Source organism: Athene cunicularia (genome assembly GCF_003259725.1).
Source record: "Athene cunicularia isolate RWA chromosome 4 unlocalized genomic scaffold, athCun1 chr4_part2, whole genome shotgun sequence".
Taxonomy (NCBI): domain Eukaryota; kingdom Metazoa; phylum Chordata; class Aves; order Strigiformes; family Strigidae; genus Athene; species Athene cunicularia.
The window spans coordinates 12059975-12080191 of record NW_020799099.1 but is presented as its reverse complement, the minus strand read 5'-3'; the positions used below and the strand labels follow the sequence as shown (position 1 = coordinate 12080191).

The window sequence follows — 20217 nt, the reverse complement described above, 5'->3', positions numbered from 1 at the left end:
TGGTTTGCTCCCTCCCTGGCAGTGTTCCAGGCCAGGTTGGACGGGGCTTTGAGCAACCTGGTCTAGTGGAAGGTGTCCCTGCCCATGGCAGGGGGGTTGGAACTGAATGGGCTTTAAGGTCCCTTCCAACCCAAACCATTCGATGATTCTATGACATTTCATGGCTACTAAACATCTCTTAAAAATCAGTATGTTAAAGCTTTTCCCCTTTTTATTAAAGCAGGACAAATAAACATCACCCCAACCAAATGTCAAGGGGTTTTTTTGACTTCTGAAATCTAACCCAGTATTTCCTGTTACAAGCTATTCACTGGGAAGACATGAAAATCGAGGCAGTCAATGGGCCCTTTAGGAAACTATTTTGTTTCCCCCCAGCACAGAGAATTGCTCTATTATATTGATAAAAATACACACTTATGTTGCCACAGTGAAAGTATGCACAGAAGCTCAGGGCAGTAAATTAGAAACAAAATGTCATTTTCCAGTCTGAGATAGAATACACTAGTTTATTACCTGTTCTCTTTTTTTCTTTTTTTCCTTTTTTTTTCCTTTCTTCTTCTTTTCCCCCAAGCACATTAACAACACTCCCAGTGAAGAAATCACAGCAAAGGAGAAGTACCAAGGCAGACATTCCCACAGTGCAGCACTGCTTCTAGCTAACACAGAAATGATGCCCACTGAGCCAAAACTCACCAACTTCACCAGCTGCAGTGCACTAGAGACTTCTGCCAAGATGTTGAGCCTTCCCCATTTGAGATGGAAATCTGTTTTAGGCTCAAACCCAGCAAAGCCTATACTCAACTGCAAGGGAAGATTTAAGCCCTAATAGTTCATCTGCATAAATGCTTTGCTGAATTAAGACTCTGCCTGTTAACACCTCTTCCTGTTATCATTTCTCTCTGGGCAATCACTAAATCACACAGGGTCTAATGACCTAATTAAAACATTTCTTAATGCTCATAGCATTTGTGATGCCAGCTTTCAACACAACTAATGGCAAATGAAGGTTAATAACTGGTAATTATCATATTCCTTTTAAGATTTTGTTTTTAAACAAAAGAGTGAAAATATGAAAAATAAATCACTGCAAGAAAAGAGCAAGCACGTATGCCATTCCTGAACAGCATTAAACACTATTCACAAGAATACATAAGCTATAAAGGCCAAATATTAAAATAACATTCAAGGTATTCTAGCAGTATGAATTTCAGAGACTGCACATACTCAGAATTTCAGCTTTAAATAAAAAAAAAAAAAAAAAAAAAAATCAAAATACTACCTCACCAATCTACAGAAATCAGACTGATGTTTTGCTAACATCTTAACTTTTCACTGCTCTGTAAACAAGCTTATTCTTTGCTACAAATGTCCTTTCACATGTGCATGCTAGCCAGTCCCAATGCCCCATTGTTAATAATGGAGCTTCAAATTTACATATTTTCTAAAATAAAAGAACCTTTAAAGAAATCACAATAATTTTTAAAAATCAACACTACAGAAGTCAGAGCAGCTCCATGAACAGTTTGTATTAACAGCTGCTGTAAAACCAGAGGGAACACAAGCCTACATTAAAATAGTATTGAAGATTCTCACAAGAAGAGACTAGCAGATTTGCAGAAATACACGACGATACTCATAAAGAAGCTGGTGCTTGGTTTTCTCTATTCAAGTGTGTCCTTCAGTAGGAAAGGCTGGTCAAAATGTGACACCTCAATGCTATTCAGGCTCAATCAGCTCTTTCTTACAGCAGCAGATGCTAAAGCTGTACTGACCAGAGCCCCTAGTGTACCACAAGCTCTAACCAGAAACCTAGTTTTCTCCAATAAAACGTGGATTTGTTCAGATTTCAAATTTGCAAATATTAGGAAAATTACTGAAAAGAAGATTCAACTAAGATATCACTAAAATATCCTGTTTAAATCCCTTGGATCCTGGCTCTGACTGCAAGTAGCTGCCCTGAAGCAGGACAGATTTTGAACTCACACTTAAGAGCTTTACAAAGTTATAGCCTTCATGCTGTTCAAAGGGCTTTTTAATGCAAATTAATTTTATTCAAAATGAACGCACATGTCTTCATGACCTCAAGAAATTTTCAATAACAGGTCTGTGCAAAAACACTTTGCTGGGTCACTGTAGTTAGGGGGGTAACACTGACCTCAAAGTAAGTAAAGATATTTAATGCACTGATAAATCCCCAGCAACTGAAGCAAATCAACAGGACTACGGTGTAAACAGACACAAACAAATAATAAAAAATGCCCTAAATCTGAGAGAGATCATTGTAATGAAACACATTCCTGGTTTCATAAGAGTATGGAAGGCATGAATATGCTTCATAAACAAGGACTTGAAGCAAAATTACCAAGTCCAAGGGCTACCAAGTAACCCTGAAGAGAACATTCTCAATCCCCTGAATGAGAATTGGTCATCTCCAGAAAAGGCGGCTAAAATTGTCAAGTAATATTACTCTTTTTTTTTTTCTTATTGTTTTTAGGCAATGAGTCATACAAAGCCCTTTATTGGATCTAACCCCATGTGGCTTTCCTTTGACATTTTTTAATTTGATCTGACAATTACAAATGTAAAGCAGAAATTGAATTTTTAAGCCACAATGAAGTAAACACTCAGCAACATCTGCTTTGTTTTCATTGTTCATTTAAAACTTATTCAGAACAACAGAAGTTTTAAATGCTCCATCATTAGCTGACATTCTGTATTTAAACACTTCTATCAGCTCTCCTTTTATTTAGAGGAAGTGACATACACCATTTTACATCAAGACTAAAGAACAAAGAAATCTTCCCTTAGTCCTCCGAGGACAAACATCCTAAAAATGGCATCAGAGAAATGATACCAGCTGTTAAAAAAAACAAAACCAACCCAGTCACCAGCAGTGTGTTACTACTACAGTACAGTCCTAAAAATCCCCATCTCCACCCAATTCAAAATGAAAGGCTGTTCAGGGATTCAGGTATTCAGTCACCTGCTTAAAAAAATTAAAACCAACAGTGCAGAGAAGAAACCAGTACCAAATAATTACGAATGGGGTGAGTGAATTTAGTGCTATGTATCTGCAATATCGATGGATTCAGGCATGTGCTATGCATATATAGCTCTGCTTTTAAGATGCAAGATACAGTTTGCTCTTGTGTCTTTCTCCAAAGTTCTGTGCAAGTTCTAAAATGAGTTTGCACAATGCTGAGGTTCAACTCTATCCAGTGTTATTAGAGTATATTAGAAAGAGTGGGAAGAACAAGAACACACCTTGCTTAGCAAGTTACCATAAATATATATACACAAATATACATACATGTATATATGTACACATTCCTACACACATGTACAGGTGTAATATATATATATATATATATATATATATATATATATATGCTACTTTCAGTGTTCCCTAGCGCAAGGGACTTAGCCAACATACTGGGGACTAACCTTCAGAGCACCTACAGTTGGAAAAAGGAACGTTGGGAGAGCCACCAACACTCCTGAGAAAACCTCATACACATTTTGAGCATCTCTGCACTCCTTGCACTGTCCTGCAGCTTGTGCTACTACCATGCAGCTACACAAAAATCAGCTGTAAACCAGCCAGGAAACCAATCCCAGGCGAAAACAGCCCAGCAAGAGCTACAAACCCAATGCAGATTTTAAAATTAGAGCTTTATTTCCCAGCCTGGTTCCCCATACAGCCACAGAAACAGATGGCAAAATGAAGGGGTTTGATTTGGGAGTGGAGGGGAAGCAGCCAAAACTTGCACTGGAACATCTGTCCAACTGCAGCTCTTGGGAGGCTCAAGATAAGGAGGGTAGAAAAAAAAAATATTTTTTTTTGACTCTTAAGAGACTAGTAGGATCTATGCACACCATATTCATAGGACACAGTTTCATTAGATAAATCCTTAATTTGTCAGGGAGCAGAAGCTTAGAGCTTCAATCTGGGAAGCTCCTCTCCCACCCTCCCACCAATGGGCTCAGCATCCCAGGGCACCTACCCAAGCGATGCCTTCCCACATGAGTTGAGGCAGACACAGCTCCCAGCATCTGCCTTTTCAGCATTTTCACAGACCTAAGTTTCAGTCCTTGAGAGGAAAAGGGAGACCAGAAGTGCAATTGCTCAGACTTGCAGGTTACTACATGTTCTTGGGGAAAAAAAGCAATCAAGGTACAAAAGCACACAATGGGAGTCCCACTGTCAACGTATAGGACTGCACAAAATCGAACAGGAGGGATCACTCATTTTCCACCATACTTGCATTTATTTTTGTGATATTTAAGGTACAGGCCTTACACCAATTCAATTCGTGCCAGTCCTCCTTTGAGTAAGTGAGAGCTCCTCCTGGGCACAAGCTCTGTGAAGACCAGGGGCCATTTCAATTCCTCCGCATGCACTCCCCACTGGATCAGCTTTGCTGGCCAGGTACCAGCTTATCACACACATTCACATTTAAATTTGAAATGCACTGCAAGCCAAGGAGAGTAATTTCCTGGGGTGGGATTCACCTCCTCCATCTTGAGGTATCTGCAATGTAAATGTCTCTATCAGACTTTGTCACCTTAGGCTTTCTTTACAGTCAGTGGAGAGAAATAAGCTTTTTAGGGTGCAATTCATCTGACCTATTTTAAATGCCTACATGGGAAGGAAAGGAATCATGCCTCAGCAGTGCCTGCCTCTTTCCATTAGCTAGAAGGGCAGTTTAAATTATTATTAGCTTGCATAGACATCTCTGTTCAGCCAGATAAACTAAACCTACCTCATCCTTCACCTTTTAAGAAACAAAACCAAAAATCAAATGAAACAAAAAAAAAAAACGAACAAAAAACCCCAAAACCCACCCAAAACCCCCCACAAAATCAAAACACCACAAACACCATACACAGTAATCCACAGCAAAAGTGGGGTGCAGAATAAAAGAATAAAAATGATAAACATATCAATTAGCTAAACAAACAAGCCAGAACTATGCCTGCTTCCTGTGCACCACACTTCAGCACTGCAATAAAAACTTGCTAATGAGCCTGTTAATCACTCCAGGCTTATCTTTTAGCAGACTACAGCAGTGACCCACCAGCCGACCACCAAACATGCCCCCGTGGATGCTCTCCAGCTGCAGCAGCCTCTCGCTCTGCATGGCTCAGCCCAACGCAGTGAGCAGGCAGGCACCGGGAGAGCAGGCAGGCTGCTCACTGGGATGCTCTTCTAGATATTTGACCGGCTCAAATAATTTTGTTCAGTTATTTCAGGGAGAAGAGAAACAGGTAAACTCGCAAGAATGCCATACTCATCAAAAAGCAGCCAGCAGAAGCTCAAGCAATTTCGAACCAAGGTTTGTAAGGAAAAGCTAAGCATTTGTCAGTATAAAACACACCCGCACAAGTAGGATCCAAGCATCATCCGCTATTTCTGCATAGAGTAATAAATAAATAAAAAAGTTTTGTATCTTTGTTCCTTTTATATCCAACATATATCTGGTGTTATTTCTGGAATAGCAACAACTTCTAAGGGATCTCCAAAATTCACAGGCTCTGGCACATCATGATTTTGGCGAAGTGACTGTACAACATGCAACTTCCCACTGGAGTGTTCAAACGTTGTTTTCAATCAGTGGCATATGTAAAACTGTCTAAAGAGAAAAGATACAAAATGATAAAGGTCATCACCGGGACTGAAGGAAGTTCAGCAGACAGATCATGTGGTACGAGGGGATTACACCATTCCACACTTGCACAGCTGAACTCAGTATTTCTGTTGCTGGTACCTGCAGGCAATGGCCCTGTTAATCAAACGTAAGTAATAACCTGTACGTTATTACTTATAGGTAAAATAAAGTGACAAGATGTTGCACTTTTTAAAGGAACTTCAATTTCCCACATATTTTAGCAATATTATGAGTCACCACTAAATTACTTTCCAAATGCGTCTCCAAATTGAACAAAGCAGATCTTTGCAAGCCTCTTTAAGCAGAATCACTCTTTACTTTTCCAGGAAAACTCTGATCCGAGCTAACGTGCAGGAAAATTCAAGTCCACAACATTCAGCTCTCAATTAGCAGCTATTTTTAATTAGCTACAAACACTATATCCAAAGACTGTATCAGCAGCAACTGGCCTGAATCAACACACAGTTTTTGAGGAAAACAAACAAAGCAAGCCCACACAAGAAAACCTCTGCTGGCCTTCAGCCAAGCACGCAAACTAAGGGACATTTCCATATCACTTCGAAGATTTCAGAGCATTGGCCAAAGCTAAATTAAGAAGGGAAGAATTTTTCTTCTCGATTTAAAAGCAAAACCTGCCTCTTCGCTATACCCTTATCTGACAAGAGCAGTACAAGGACATGAAAATCATACCAATTACGAAAAACCAGGAAATACATTTTTCATTGGCCTGATATCCTAAAATGTAAATGAGAACCGATATACAAGGCAGTGAAAAAACGCAAAAGGGAAGGAAAAAAACAACTCAACCCCTCCCTTCATAAGCTTGTTGCAGCCAGAAAATGGAGGCAACCACAAGGCTATCTATCTGCTCATCCTCCTCCATCCACACAGGCCGGTATCTTTTTTGTCACAATGTAACATCAACACCTACCGCTGAACACCACAGTGCAAGCATTGCAAGGCAACATCAAGGTATCACATGATTGATTTGTGGCTCCCAGCAGGTCTTCCCAGATGATGAATTATCTTGCCAGCTGCTGAAATCTCAGTACCAAGACCACAGACCTGCATTAAACAAAGTGGCACTCCTGCTATTATTTTATCTTGCCCTTTTGATGAAAGATGTCCGCTAGCTTAATTTAAATAATTGCTCATTGTTACAATAGCATCAGTAGATCCACATAGATCATCTTTACATACCCTGGATGTCTGACGCAATGAGTCTGGAAATGGAAGTGAAGAAAAGAGAGTAGGAGTCCAGCTGGGAAAAGGCTGGAATAGCCAGGCATCAGCCCCTGCTTTGCTGGAAACGAAGAAATTCATCAGGGCACAAAAGGATCCTCATTTCTGTCCTCAATCAGCAGAAAGTTAGCAAGGAGGCTGAAAACATAACAAAATTACACCACCACCTTTGAACCTTATTACCTCACACACATGCAAGTTCAACTGCATGGTTGTGACTAATACCTTGCTCCCTAACATGCCCCAAATTAGGCATATTACACAAAATTCGGCAAAAATTCAACAGGAGTGGGAAGTAAACAACATTGCCAAGTGGAGTAACTAGGATGAACTGCAGCAAGACACCTTGTGCTGCTCCAGCATGGGCACTATGTTCTTCTCAGGGGTTTTGTGTAATGCCTGGCCAGATGGTTCCCCTTGAGTCCTAGGGTGATGTAGTAAGGAGAAACATTCCCTTCCTTGTGGCATTTGTGTAGCATTAGTTTTTGCCCCTGAAGTGCTTGGCACATGTGGGACCTTCAGCAGGAACTGCAGCCCCAAAGCCCACACAACGTCCTCAAGTTCTGCACGGGTGACTTCCAGACAGGGACATGGCACCATAAAATACCTCTTGGTACAGGAGCAGCACTCTTCCCATGAACCTTTGCCGAGGGCCACCACATCTCTCAGGAAGTGAAGCATCAGTGGTGCCTCCACAGTGTGCACCAACTCAATCAGCACACGCAGCATGTGCAGCAAGTAATTTTTTTTAATTAAAAACATTGGCTTAGTTTTAGGAGCAACAGAACACTAGTAAAAAAATGCTACCTCCCTTTTCAAACAGCCACCCTAGAAATTTATCTGTGATAGATTTTTCTTCTCATTTCAGAGTCCCATAAAAAGTTTAAATTTAGGTGAAATGCCATAGCTCTGCAGCATTTACATACAAAAAAGAAAAAAAAATGCCAAGTTGCCACTCCCAGTTCAGAAACTAATTTACCAGACTCAGCTCAGAAACCACTACCTATGGAGTTACTTAGACCAAGTTATTTCTGTAGAAGAACAGATGTCAAGTAGACTTCAGTCCAGTGAATTTTCCATCTTCATTTTCCTGAACGACTTCTAGTTTAACTAGATCATAATGGGACCATTACTTCTTCCAGCAGGCTGTGCTTTCATGTGCAAGTTTCATCTGCATAAAGGACCATTTTTAAACACTTGGGGGTTTTTGAAGGCTAGATTATAACCTAGCTTCCATGCAGGTACCCAGATGAGGCATGGCCTGCCTGAGTATCTCACTGAGTTTATGCCAGAGCCAAGAACACCTGTCATCCTCGTGCAATGAACAAGGCGGTTAGAAGCATGGATCTACTAGCCCCTACCCTTCCCTGCAGCCCACCACCATCCCAGGTATGATTTCACAGCAGGCAGCTTCACCACCCTCAGCACCACCCCTCAGCCCTTGGGACACCACCTAGAATGCTCAAGAGGATCACGTCTGCTGGTCTTTGACCCATGGCTCTGGGCTTGCCGTTCTGGGCTACAAAGACAACTCATATCCAGCTGCAAATCTATGGAAAAGCCCCTTAAAATATGACTGTAAACTACATGTTTACAGGCTGTACTCAGTATACCACATTCATAAATCACCTCACAAGCATGAATTATCCCTCAAGCTCATGCAAGCATCATGGCAAAATACCCAGGGCTCCCAGACACATGAATTCCTGTACTTTACACCCAGCCTCTCAAATCTACGTTTGGCATCTTGTGGGATTAGCTGTTCACCAGGAAAGAAAAATGTCTCTGTAATTAAAAGTTATCAAAAAGTTCCATGAGCCATACAGCTTTTAAGGAAAAAAAAAAATCACATTAACCAAAGAGCAACGAAGATGAGCAGCTGGAGCATCAAATGCTGGAGGTCTCCTAATCTGGGACTTCAGCATTTCATTAAGGCATGGAGCTCACTCCTGTATGGGAAGGTTTTGGTTTTACCTCTAGAAGGATAAATCACTTAATCACCGTCTAACCTAATGTAAAGACAGCTGCTGTACAATGTAGGAATGTAGGGGAGCAGCAAGGCAGATAAGGATTGATCAAAAAGCAGTTTTACAGCAAAGGCACTCTGGGACTCCTCATTTCAAAAGCAAACTTTCTATATAAAAAAAGGCCCTTTTACAAGGGAAGACTAAGCTGCTCAGAAAATTCACATCTCTTGCCCTCAGAGATCACCACAGTATATTGTTATAAGTCCACTATTGGGAAAAAAAAAAAAAAAATCAGGTATTTGTGTTCCTTCTCAGCTTCATCTTGGGAAAAGCAAGGTATGTAATTGTGCGTCAACAGCTGAAAATCCTGTGCAGTCCACACATTCAATGAAATCTTAACCCGGTGAGCTGTATTGAAAACGATAATGAAGTTGACTGTTTTGCTGGAAAAACATATACACCATTACATCTCTGATTCTGCTTCAAAACCAGAAGTCCCATTTAGAGTATTTTTTCCCTGGTGGAAGGTCCCCATGGTAGCTGTGCCTAATAAGAAAGCACTGTGCTTCCAATGAAAAGAACAAGGAAGACGAGAATATTTACTTACATTTCACATTTTCTCATTGCTGGACACAACAGCAGAGGAGAAGACTCTCTGGTGAAGCCTGTCTTCCTTATGCATGGACTGGCCTCTTCCTCTTAGTCTCACTGATTTGATGGGACTATTACAAACCAAAGATCTGCTTAAGGACATAAGCACTGACCCCAAGAGTCAACTACAATGCTTCTCTGATTTGTTGTTTGCAGATTTTTGTTTGTGGGGTGTTGGGGTTTTTTTTATTATTTTCACAAAATGCCAACAGGGAGCTCCTGAAGCATGCAAAGCTTGGCCCAAAAATAACTCTTCGCAAAATCAGGCTCTGATGACAATTGACAATTTCCCAACGTATATACATCAACATATGACAATTTCCCTACATATATATCCTATTCTCATTCCTGTGCACTTGTATTATCTTCTCTCTCTGATCACACTGCAACTCCCTACACCAAATAAAACCCAAAACCCACCACCAAAAATAACCCCAAACCATGTTGCACAGCTATCTCACTGTCACATCTATTACTCAAGAAAGGTCTCATTGAATAAATGTCTGTTCAGAGGCTCTAAACAAATTTCATTTCTGAACACCACTGTCTGCAGCCCAGCGGGCCATTTCACGAAGATAAGATCACATATTTAATCAAACGTTTCAAAAAAGAAATACACACTGAGTTTGCTTAATAACGTCAAATAATAAAAATGCAGCACTGGCAGCATACTAATTTTTAGTGCTCTTTCTTCTTTGAGGGTTGTCTCAATAGTCAAGGTCAACCGTACATGGGATTTCTTCTAATTAGGGTTTCTGATAAAGGCTAGACCTGCTTACTCTCACCACTTAGCCATGGCTTTCCCTAAAATGAAGACATCTCTCTTTCATTTTAAATTAAATCATTGCAGGATCCCACCCAAGTGTGACAGACAAAACTGCTAATTCAATAGAGAATGTAAATGAAAGACAACAAAAAACACATCTTTGTGGTCAACGAGGAACCACCCACACAAATGTCTACAGTATAAAAGGAAAAGTGATTTACAAAAAAAAACAAACCCAAAAAACAAAGAATTACAGAAAAAAAACCCAACCACAACACATGATTATCTGCTTGATGATTGACTACAGCTCCTACTGCAACCCAGCAGAGACCTATCCGAGTTAGAAATTAGAGGAGGACTTGGCACCCCTAGGTCAACATACGCTTTGTCATTTATTTTATTATAGTAATAAGAGGAGAAACCAGCTCAAAGAAACAGCATTATGTTACCACTACTGCAAAATACACCTACATTACTACAGACCAGATTTCCATGATACTCTTCACTAACTTGCCTATTAATTTTTATTTATTTCTTGAAGTTGCCACCTTTACCACAAAGACTGCTGCTGGAACTGGCTCTGCCCTCAAATTACATGAACTTGGGAGGAACCCTGGACCCTCGCTGTGCTCAGGCCTGCAGCTTGAAAATGGTCAAACAAAAGCTGGCATCCTCACCCTTACAGCCTGGCCCATGGGTTATGCTGGTCTGCCCTCCGCTTGCACAGGATGAGGGAGTGATCAAGCGTAAAGGCATTGGAGAAGACAACCCCCCATCTGCTGCTCCCAAAGCAGGAGGAGACAAACAGCGAGGTAGCTCTTAGATATGTTCCCCACCACATCTCATTCTAACACTGTGCAAGTCCAGATTCTCCCCCTGAATGGAAAAATTACAACTTCTTAGTTTAGGCTGGCATAAACAACTGCTTGAGTCTACTGGCCAACCTCTTTCTACAGGTGCTCAACTTTTACCCAGCATCTCAACTCCACTGCAAACACAGAGCTGCTCATGTGGGAATACCCTCACACAGTGATGTACACCCACATTTCTCATCAAAACAAGGGTACTTGCACAGGTATAATTCCCTTGCCACATTTTAGCCTTCCTTTGGAAAACTGGTGATGGTATACAGAAAAGCACTCCCCACTCCCACAATCAAAATGCATCACACAGACTTTAGAAGACTCATTGTAAATTGGTGACCTACTTAAGGAGATCTATAAACTGCATTACAATTGTAATTGCAGATCACTTGTCAAAAGGTCACAAGTTATCACTCTATGCAGAGTAATCACTATATTTCAAATACCTATCAGGATGAATTTTACACAGAGACATACATCATTTTGGAGTCGTACCAAATAAAGCAGCCATTGTAGTATTACTGTCCTTCTTTCAAAAAATAAAAAAAAGGAAAGGAAAGAGAGGGGAAAAAAAAAAAGACAGCCACTCCACACACCTGTACCCACTAAAAATAATCCAAAATTACATTTTTTTGAAGAAGTCTGTGCTGTGGGAGCTGCAAGTGCAGTAGTCACATTGTAATTTCCCTTGAAAGGAAGCAGGATATATACAACCACATTTCCAAATGATTAAAGGCCTTTTATTGCAATATCCTAAATCCAAAGGAATAACATTTCAGATCCCACACACAGACAGTTCCAACAAGGTTAAGCTGAGGTGCAATGTCCAATATAGTAATCTGTGGTGTGCTGGAAACATGAACGGCTGTTCTCTGGATACTCTGGATAAGCCATCTACTACAGGATTATAGACTAGTTTTGTGTAGCTCCAGATAGCCTTAACATAAAAAGTCATTCAGAACAGAATCCAAAAGCCTTTTGTTAATGGGGAAAAAAAGGACGGGGGAGAAAAGAGAAAACCAAACCAAAAGATGCAAAACACACAGACAGAAGTAGCAAATACAGATTCGTATTACATGGCAGATATTGCTGAATACAAAACCTGCAGCATACATCTTGCTGAAAAAAAAACCCAAAAAAACAACAAAAACCTGTCCCCTTTGAAGTGACAGGAATCTGAGCCATTTCAAAATGATGACGTGTCAGTCAGTAACACACGTGAAGGCAGTGTGAAAGAAAAGGAGAAAAGGAGTTAACATGATCTCTGAAATTTTCCTCAACTCTTTCCAACAGTAAAACCTATTCAAAGAGATAGCTATGATAAGTGCTTTTTTTTTGGTTGTTGTTGTTTTGGTTTTTTTTTTACTTTCCCCCAGCAGTATTTGGAATAGGTGTAAAAAAAAAAAAAGGGGGGGGGAGGGGAAGGGAGGAAAAAAAAAGAAAATAAAACCCCCCAGAGAGCTATTGAAAATCTCCTTACAGGGTCAGCTGTCACTGGAATGCATTTCAGTATTCAGGATACCCACCCATGCAGAACATCAAAAACTGGGCTCAGGTCCCTCCCCTATTCTCACGGGTTTAAGCCAAGGCTTGGTTTGCGACATGGCGCTGAATAGTAAGGCAGCGCAGTGCCTCTGCAGGGCTTGTAAACAGCAAGACCCACCCATTAAACAGACCGGGGGTGTCGCTTCTGCTTAATGCTTCCCTTTCCTCCAGGTGTCCTCCAACACAACACACCAGGTACGTTAAAAAAAAAAAAAAAAAAAAAAAATAAAAAAAAAAAAAAAAAACCACAAAAAAAACAACAATGGCAGTAGCTCTGCAACTCCTGGTGCTGGGCTCTATTGAGCTAAATTGACCATCTAACCTAAATCAGCCCAAAGCCAGCCAGAGTACTTCTCTCTAACATAGCCCTGCTCCTCGCTTGAAGGAAAATATTGACATCCCCAAAGAAAGCTGCAAACAGCACTTCAGCAACACAGTGACACTCTCTTCTGCACTCTGAGGGCAGTGAAAAAAATTCTCATTAAGGCAGGCTTGGGATCAGCAACTTCAGAATGGGAACAGGCTGCTACAGCAAGTAAGCAAGGACCAGCACCAACTCCGATAAAACGTGTGGTTGCTCAGCGTATCTGAAAATGTGGCTGGTTTATTTTGATGTTGGACTACTAACCAAGAACCTCAGTTAACATTTTAAAACTGCAGGCCCACTGACAAGTATTTTGTTGTTATTGTCCATCATGGCACCTACATATCAAAAACTCAAAACAGAATCAGAAAATATCAATAGCGAGATAAGTTTTTTCAGCAATAGAAATGAAAAAACTCTATGCATCAGCACCACCATTTCACAAACAAAACCCATGTATGTGCACACACAGAGATGCAGGTAGACATTTTGGGTTTAGGTGCAATTCTTAGATAAGTCGTTTTTCACTTCCCTGAGTTTGGAAAAAAAAAACAACAAACAAATAAAAAACCAAAAACCACCACAAAACAACCCACCAAACTGTGTCTCTTCCCCAAATGATTATAAGTCCATATGTGTGTCTGCGTATAATAAATGGATGTGCTGAGACTGCATTAGTCGGAATGTTTCTACCTCTCTTTAAACAGTGTCCATTAATTCAGGGTCCTCACCTCTAACTAGATTCTTGGTTCCTGCAGAGTGGGAAAGGGACTGACTGTAAAAACCCATATGCATTGTATGCACCACCTGTTACAATCAAGCTACTTGTCACTGGTGTAAAACCACTTAAGAGTTTTATCTGAAGGTGCCAGGTTTAGACCAGATCTCTTTTCAGAACAGCACGGGCACCTTTGTGCAGGACTTTATAGTAGGGCAATTCACAATACCATTTTAAGCACCACTTCTACAAAAGCTGAGTTCTATTTCACTTCATTTTAACTTTGCATTGCTGTAAGAAAACATTTACGTTGATCCTTTCTATTTATGACATTTCACTGTAAGTTTTAGAAACGCATAACTCCTGCAAAGTTCAAAATCAATTACCTTACCTGGTATAAATCAATGCAACTGCAATCAAGTCAGTAAAGCTATTACAATTAATAGCAGCAAAGCTATGGTCCAACCTACTCAAAACATCGTACAAAGTCTTTCAAAGCTGTTCCCTGTCAGGTATCCACTGCAATGAATTGGCGGTGTGCTACAGACTGCTGAAGAATTATGTTTGTAACCACTGAAATAATTCCTATGTAATTACTCACATGTTGATGAAGGTGCTTTAAAAAAAAAATCTGATAGTATGAGGCCATATATCAATGGATACTCTGTAAAAGTTTATTACTATTAAGCATTTCAATGAAATATATAACTTCATCTTGCCTAATTAGGACAGCTTCCAAACACTTTTTTGCTTCCTTCAGAATGGTATCTATTTCATGACCCTTGAAACCGAAAGCTGTCAAGTCTCAAATGGAAATGTCTTGATTTTAGTTTTCAACTGTTTTCATAAGCAGATTTTAGAAGTATGCGCAGATTTCAAGTCTTCACCTGCGTACAGAGCTTTGCTCAGCCTGAAATGCCACCTCCGGCAAAGACATTACAACACAATTAGCAGAAACATGATGCTGAAGCAGGGGAATCTTCTTGGAAAGATACCACATCTGAGACTGTGGAGCATCTTTTGAGAAGATTCCACACCTGAGATTCCTGAGCATCTTTCCCTCACAGGGAAGCCAACAGAAGCACTCCACTGGCTACAGCGGGAACCCTGCTGCAGACACAGCAATACCTCCCCTGGACAGGAGTGGGCCTGAAGAAGTAGAGATGAAAAGTTGGAAAAAAAAAAAAAAAAAAAAACAGAAAGGAAAAGGCCATTTAAAAATGGTTTAGTCCTTATTTCTCTGCCAGAGGAGGTTTCAGACAGATTAGGGAAAAATTCCACATTGAGCACTGCTTAGTAAGTAAAATAATGGTCCAGAACACAATTAAAATTAAGTTTTTACTGCCTGAAAAGACTAGCTACCTTGCTATAACTAGAGATGCTTGGTGCAATGACTGATCTGCCTTACAGGCAAAATTAGAAGGCAAAATCAGAAGGCTCTCTGAAAAGACTGCTGAAGTAAAAGTTATAGTGTCAAGGTGTCCTTAGCAACGTCATCTTAAAAATGAACGCTTAGCTTGCACCCAGGAGACACATGCATTTCCAACTGCTCACTGTAGAGATTATCTAGTGAGGAACGTAAAGCAAGTATTACACCACAAACTTGAAAGCTAAAAACAGGCAATGGGATAACATCTAAGATAGAATCACATCACAGATTTGAGTAGGAGGTGGTTTCCTTGACATTAAAGTAGCCAAGAAATTAAAGTACATGCTTAAAAGCAAGCTCCTCCTCCTTTGACTTCAGCAGCCTGCTCTGGGTGCTTCCTCTGACCTGGAGATGATTCAGGGAGCGCTGGAGCATCTCGGCACCTACAAAAATGATGACATATGCAAACACGTCCCAAGCAGGGATCTATATTAAGTGCTAGTGAAGATTGTGACAAAGATTTGCTAAGGCAGATGTGACCCTAGGAAATGACACAGTCAGAGGGCAGTATGCCAGACTGCCTTGCCCAGGACAGTTATGCTCCTACAAATACCCCAGGGCAGAGTGGACTGTTACAAATGACACATTTTCTAGCTCCCCATCCTACAGACACTGGAAAGCGTTGCCTATAGACATAGCAGAGACTGAATTGTGTATGGACACCCAAAATTTCACATTGTGGTGCATTTCTAGTATTTACATCCCATCAGGAGGGCATCTGTTGAATAAGAAAGGGACCATCAGGGAAGAATTAGGGAGTCCACACAAACTATGGTAAACATCTCTTCAGAACTTCAGTGCTCACCAATGGCATCCCATCCCAATAAGCAGCCCACCATCAAAAGTGGCAGGAAAACACTTCTTTATTTTGCAGGGTTGTCCTGGTGTCTCAGTATTATCCCAAGCAACACTGTGATGCCTAGCTCATAACAGATCACACTGCTCCAAAATAATAATTCCTAAATTGTTCATCCAAATCTCTCTTACGATGCAGTAATTTTATCAAAATCACTCCGATCACAACATTGGGCTGTTTCCACAAACTCCAAATAACATAATTTAAAACAAAAAAAATTAAAGCATAAAAAGCCTCATGCCCATCCTCCGTGTTTTATCTTTTCCCTGATCCATTCTTGCTTCCTGAATTCCATCTCTTGCATCAATCTTCAGCCCATCCTTTATATTGTGTCACGCATGAAATAGTTTCCTAGTCAATCTACACCAGTCCCAACACTATTAGTATTAAAATATGTAATAATAAATCACCTGTTCCCAGGATTACTCCATTTACAAAGACTTCACTCTCCTGTGTGCATCTCATTTACTCATGTTGATGATGCATATGCTCATGCTCTGAATGTGAAAAACCTGACAACAGCATCAGGCCCTCCAACCAATGCGTTGACCAAAGCTAAAGGTCATGCATACTCCTCTCCAGTTCTGGCCAATGATTCGATCCACCTGCCTCTAAATCTTTATTTATTTTTATAACAGCCCTGTGATGCTGGGCAGCACACAGACACCCAGCTCATCAACTCAATACACGTGCCTGCATCTTCACCTACAAACCTGCTCGCGTTTCCCTCCTAGCCAGCAAAGGGCACCAGCTTCATTTTCACACCGACAGGCAAGGCAATTTGTTTTCTGTTGCAGGAGGAAAAAAAAAAAAAAAAGGAAAAATCTTTTCGGCGTGTAACTCCAGGATAGGCACGTCAAGCACCTCCACCACATCACCCCCGGCGGGGAGGGATGCGGCCCCCATGGCATCCCAAGCTGTGGGATGTGCAGCCCGGGCACTGGCTGCGGCAAACAAAGCAGGGGGATCAACCCAGCAGGTGCCTGGGGACAAATTTCCTAGACTAGCTAACTACATTAGCTGCTCCAGCATCCCCGGAGGGTGCCGAGAAAAAAACAGCCCCTACTTCTGTCAAGCAAAACATCCGAGAGGACTTGCTAGCCTTAAACTTAATACATACCATTAAAATCTCATTCTCCCTCAAAGCAGGACTCGGTGTTTTCACTGTCATCAATCTGCACTGCCATTTAGCTTGCTCTGGAATTAAATGTAAAATTAAACATATCCCCTCTTAACAGCCCCCAGAAGAAAAGGGAAAATTCATATTTTATTGAATAATAAAAATCATACAGAAATTACAGGCCAAGACTAGCTTTATAAAAACTTCAGTCCTTTTGGAAACAGACACACCAGAGATCTGTACCACTTCATTTTCTGCTACAGCGACAACAGTCACTTTATAGTAAACCAAGGCTAAATAAGGAAAAAGTACTCTTAAGGAGCTGGAACAGGAGCAGTCTCAACCACAACAAGGGGGACTGTCTCCTGCCATCTGAGAGCAGTTGTTTTAGCTTTAGAAAAAAATACGGCTTTACAGTGGAACCCTAGACTGAACTTTGTCACCCAACATCAGCACGGGTCCGCAAATTTTCTCCCTTCCTGGTCTGGTATTCTTAAGTGACAACTGCAGACTTTTTGACAGCAGCCTGTTTTAACCTGCAACACCTGGTTTACCCCCATGGGTAAAGCATGGAAGGATTTTTCCTAATGAATACGCAGTAGAAGCCTGTTAATATCGCAACCCCCTGGAAATTATGATAAATGAGCTCCACAAAGCACACACTACTACTCAATACCAAGCAGGCAGCACTGGCTGCTTAAAGAGTCTCTTTAAAAGATGGCATTCCACAACGAAAATGGAATTTATTTATTTTTAACTCCAGGGAAGATTTGGGGGTTTTGTCAGCTTTGAAAATCTTGCTCCAACGCTCTGGAACAATCAGTACTATAATATAGAAAGAAACCACAACTAGCAGACTACCTATCTGCCTTATATCAAGACACAGATGGCATTTTCACCCTTTTTTTTTCCTGCATCTCAGCCTCCTCCTAAGCAGCTAGCTGCCTGGAACCAGGACTGGGAGAGTGGAAATGCTAATACCTCCTAATGAGTGATCTAAACAGGAAAGTAAATACAAGAGACATGGGTTGTTTTGGTTAAAGCAATGAATGCTACAGTGACAAGCAGACAACAATCCATTGCTTTTGGCCATATACAAGTTGTTTTAACTACCGCAGAGAAGAATCACATGCCTATCAGGAAAGGGAGTGAAAGACAGGCTCCCTTCCTACCTCGCCATCCCTCCTACAAATTAAACATCTGCCTGTCTGTAGCGGAAAGGGTGGAAAAAACCTGACTAAATGCATCAGGGGGACTGCGCTGTTTCTATGGTCAACTCTGGACAGAACGCTCCTGATCAAACTCAGTCCTTGAATATAATCCCCCAGGTAGCCAGGGCACATTTCTGGGGCACCGTACCTACATCTTCATTAGCAATGAAGCGCACCAGCTCGAGGTAGGCTCTGTAGACTGGGAAACGAAAGGGCTGCTCTCTGGCTCATGGCAGGGAGTGATCATCAGCCTTATAACCGTATTTCCAAGTTAAACAATCAAAAGACGATTGCAAGCAGAACGCAAATAAACAATTAAGCAAGCAAATAAACCAAGGGTTAAAAAAAAAAAGAAATAAGGCATTAAGAAAAGCTATTTTCTTCCTCCAAGCATACGTACCCGGCCCTCTTGCTCAAAAATCCCTCTGGCGAACGCCAGCCCTGTACTGTTAAGAGCCGGCAAACGCAATCTCACAGGCAGGAGGTGGGAAGGTCTGAGCATCTCTAGCAATGCATCTACCTGGACCATACGTTTCCCTCTCCGGCTGCAAGGGAAAGAGAAGCTCGCGCCTACCTGTAACTCGGGGCCACTGGGCTGGATGCAGACCTTCACCCTACCACCCCACGTCCACACACACGCAACCCCCAACGCACCCCCCACTTCGGCAACATCCCCACCCATACCCCCTGCCCACCCTCTGCCTCCTGCTATCCAGGAAAACGATTGCTTGTCGAGGCACCCTCCAGCAATTAAATAGAAACACAGATCCGTGAAGGGGTGGGCACGAGAACGGCGCGGGGGGGGGAAGAACACACACACGAAACTCAGGAATTTCTCAGTGTAACACCAGCAAACCAACCAGTCCAACGTGGTGCCTTTCACAGAAAAACAGAAGGAAGAGCGAGAACAAAACCTACCAGGTCTCCTCCATCTCCCCACTGCCTTCACCACCCTCGCTGTCCACAGCCAAACCCGGCTGGAGCCCACAAGGAATTTCCCAACCAGCAGCACACCCCTTGTCCCCACTGTCCGTCCCCTCCCGCCAGCATGCAGACCCAGAGAGACGCTCCCCCGTTACCTGGAGGATCCTGCCCCCCTGAAGGGAAACTATCCTTATTACGGAATTATTCAATCCAAGCGTGCGCCCAGGGCGGCCGGCACCCTTCAGCCCAACGCAACCGGGCAAGGATGTGACTGCCGGCCAGGCGGGAGAGCATCCATCCGTTGGGTGGTTAGTTACCTTTAGTCACCTCCGGCTCCTGAGATGCAAGTCCCCATCAGTTCCTCAAGAACCTGCAGCAGGGAGCTGCTGCCACAATCCAGCCATTAAAACCAGGGGTGGGGGTAGGAAGCAGACCTGGCCACAGTACCAAAGCCCCCAGCCAGGAGAAAAAGGGGGGGATGAAACGCTGGGAACGTCCCTCAAGGAAGGAAAAATCTTTTTAAAAAAGAATAATAATTAAAAAGGGAACAAAAATAGGAAGAAGAAAAAGTCTCTCCTTTTCTGCCGTGTTCTTCTGCTACACAGGCTCCCTCCCGGAGGACGGAGGGTGTGTGGGAATGGGGGAGGCGATCGCTCCCTCCTCTCCCCCGTCGTCGCCGACACCTCTGGACCAAAGCCCCGCTCCGATTTACCTCCTCCAGGTGGGCAACTTCAGAGCAAGGCGATGTCTCCGGAGCCGGCACCACCGGCCGGGCGATTCGTATGCGGCAGAGTCATTGCCTGTGCTGCTGCTGCCGCTGCTGCTGCCGCTGCTGCTGAGGAGGAACAGCCGCTGCCGAAGAGACCACCAAAAAAAAAAAAAAAAAAAAAAA

General features: G+C 42.0%; 1 protein-coding gene across 25 annotated transcripts in view; it reads right to left on the bottom strand.

The window, feature by feature from the left end:
* ADGRL3 (adhesion G protein-coupled receptor L3) overlaps positions 1 to 20193 on the bottom strand; it is a 528954-nt gene extending 508761 nt beyond the window's left edge. For 20 of the 25 annotated variants that reach the window (XM_026847580.1, XM_026847556.1, XM_026847565.1 and 17 more), the window contains exon 1: positions 19481 to 20193. The gene's annotated coding sequence lies outside the window, so the exon portion shown is untranslated. Of the gene's footprint in view, positions 1 to 16783; positions 16805 to 19480 lie in introns of those variants that run through there. The other 5 variants (XM_026847559.1, XM_026847557.1, XM_026847560.1 and 2 more) reach the window with 3 other exon arrangements.
* Positions 20194 to 20217: the final 24 nt, after the last annotated feature.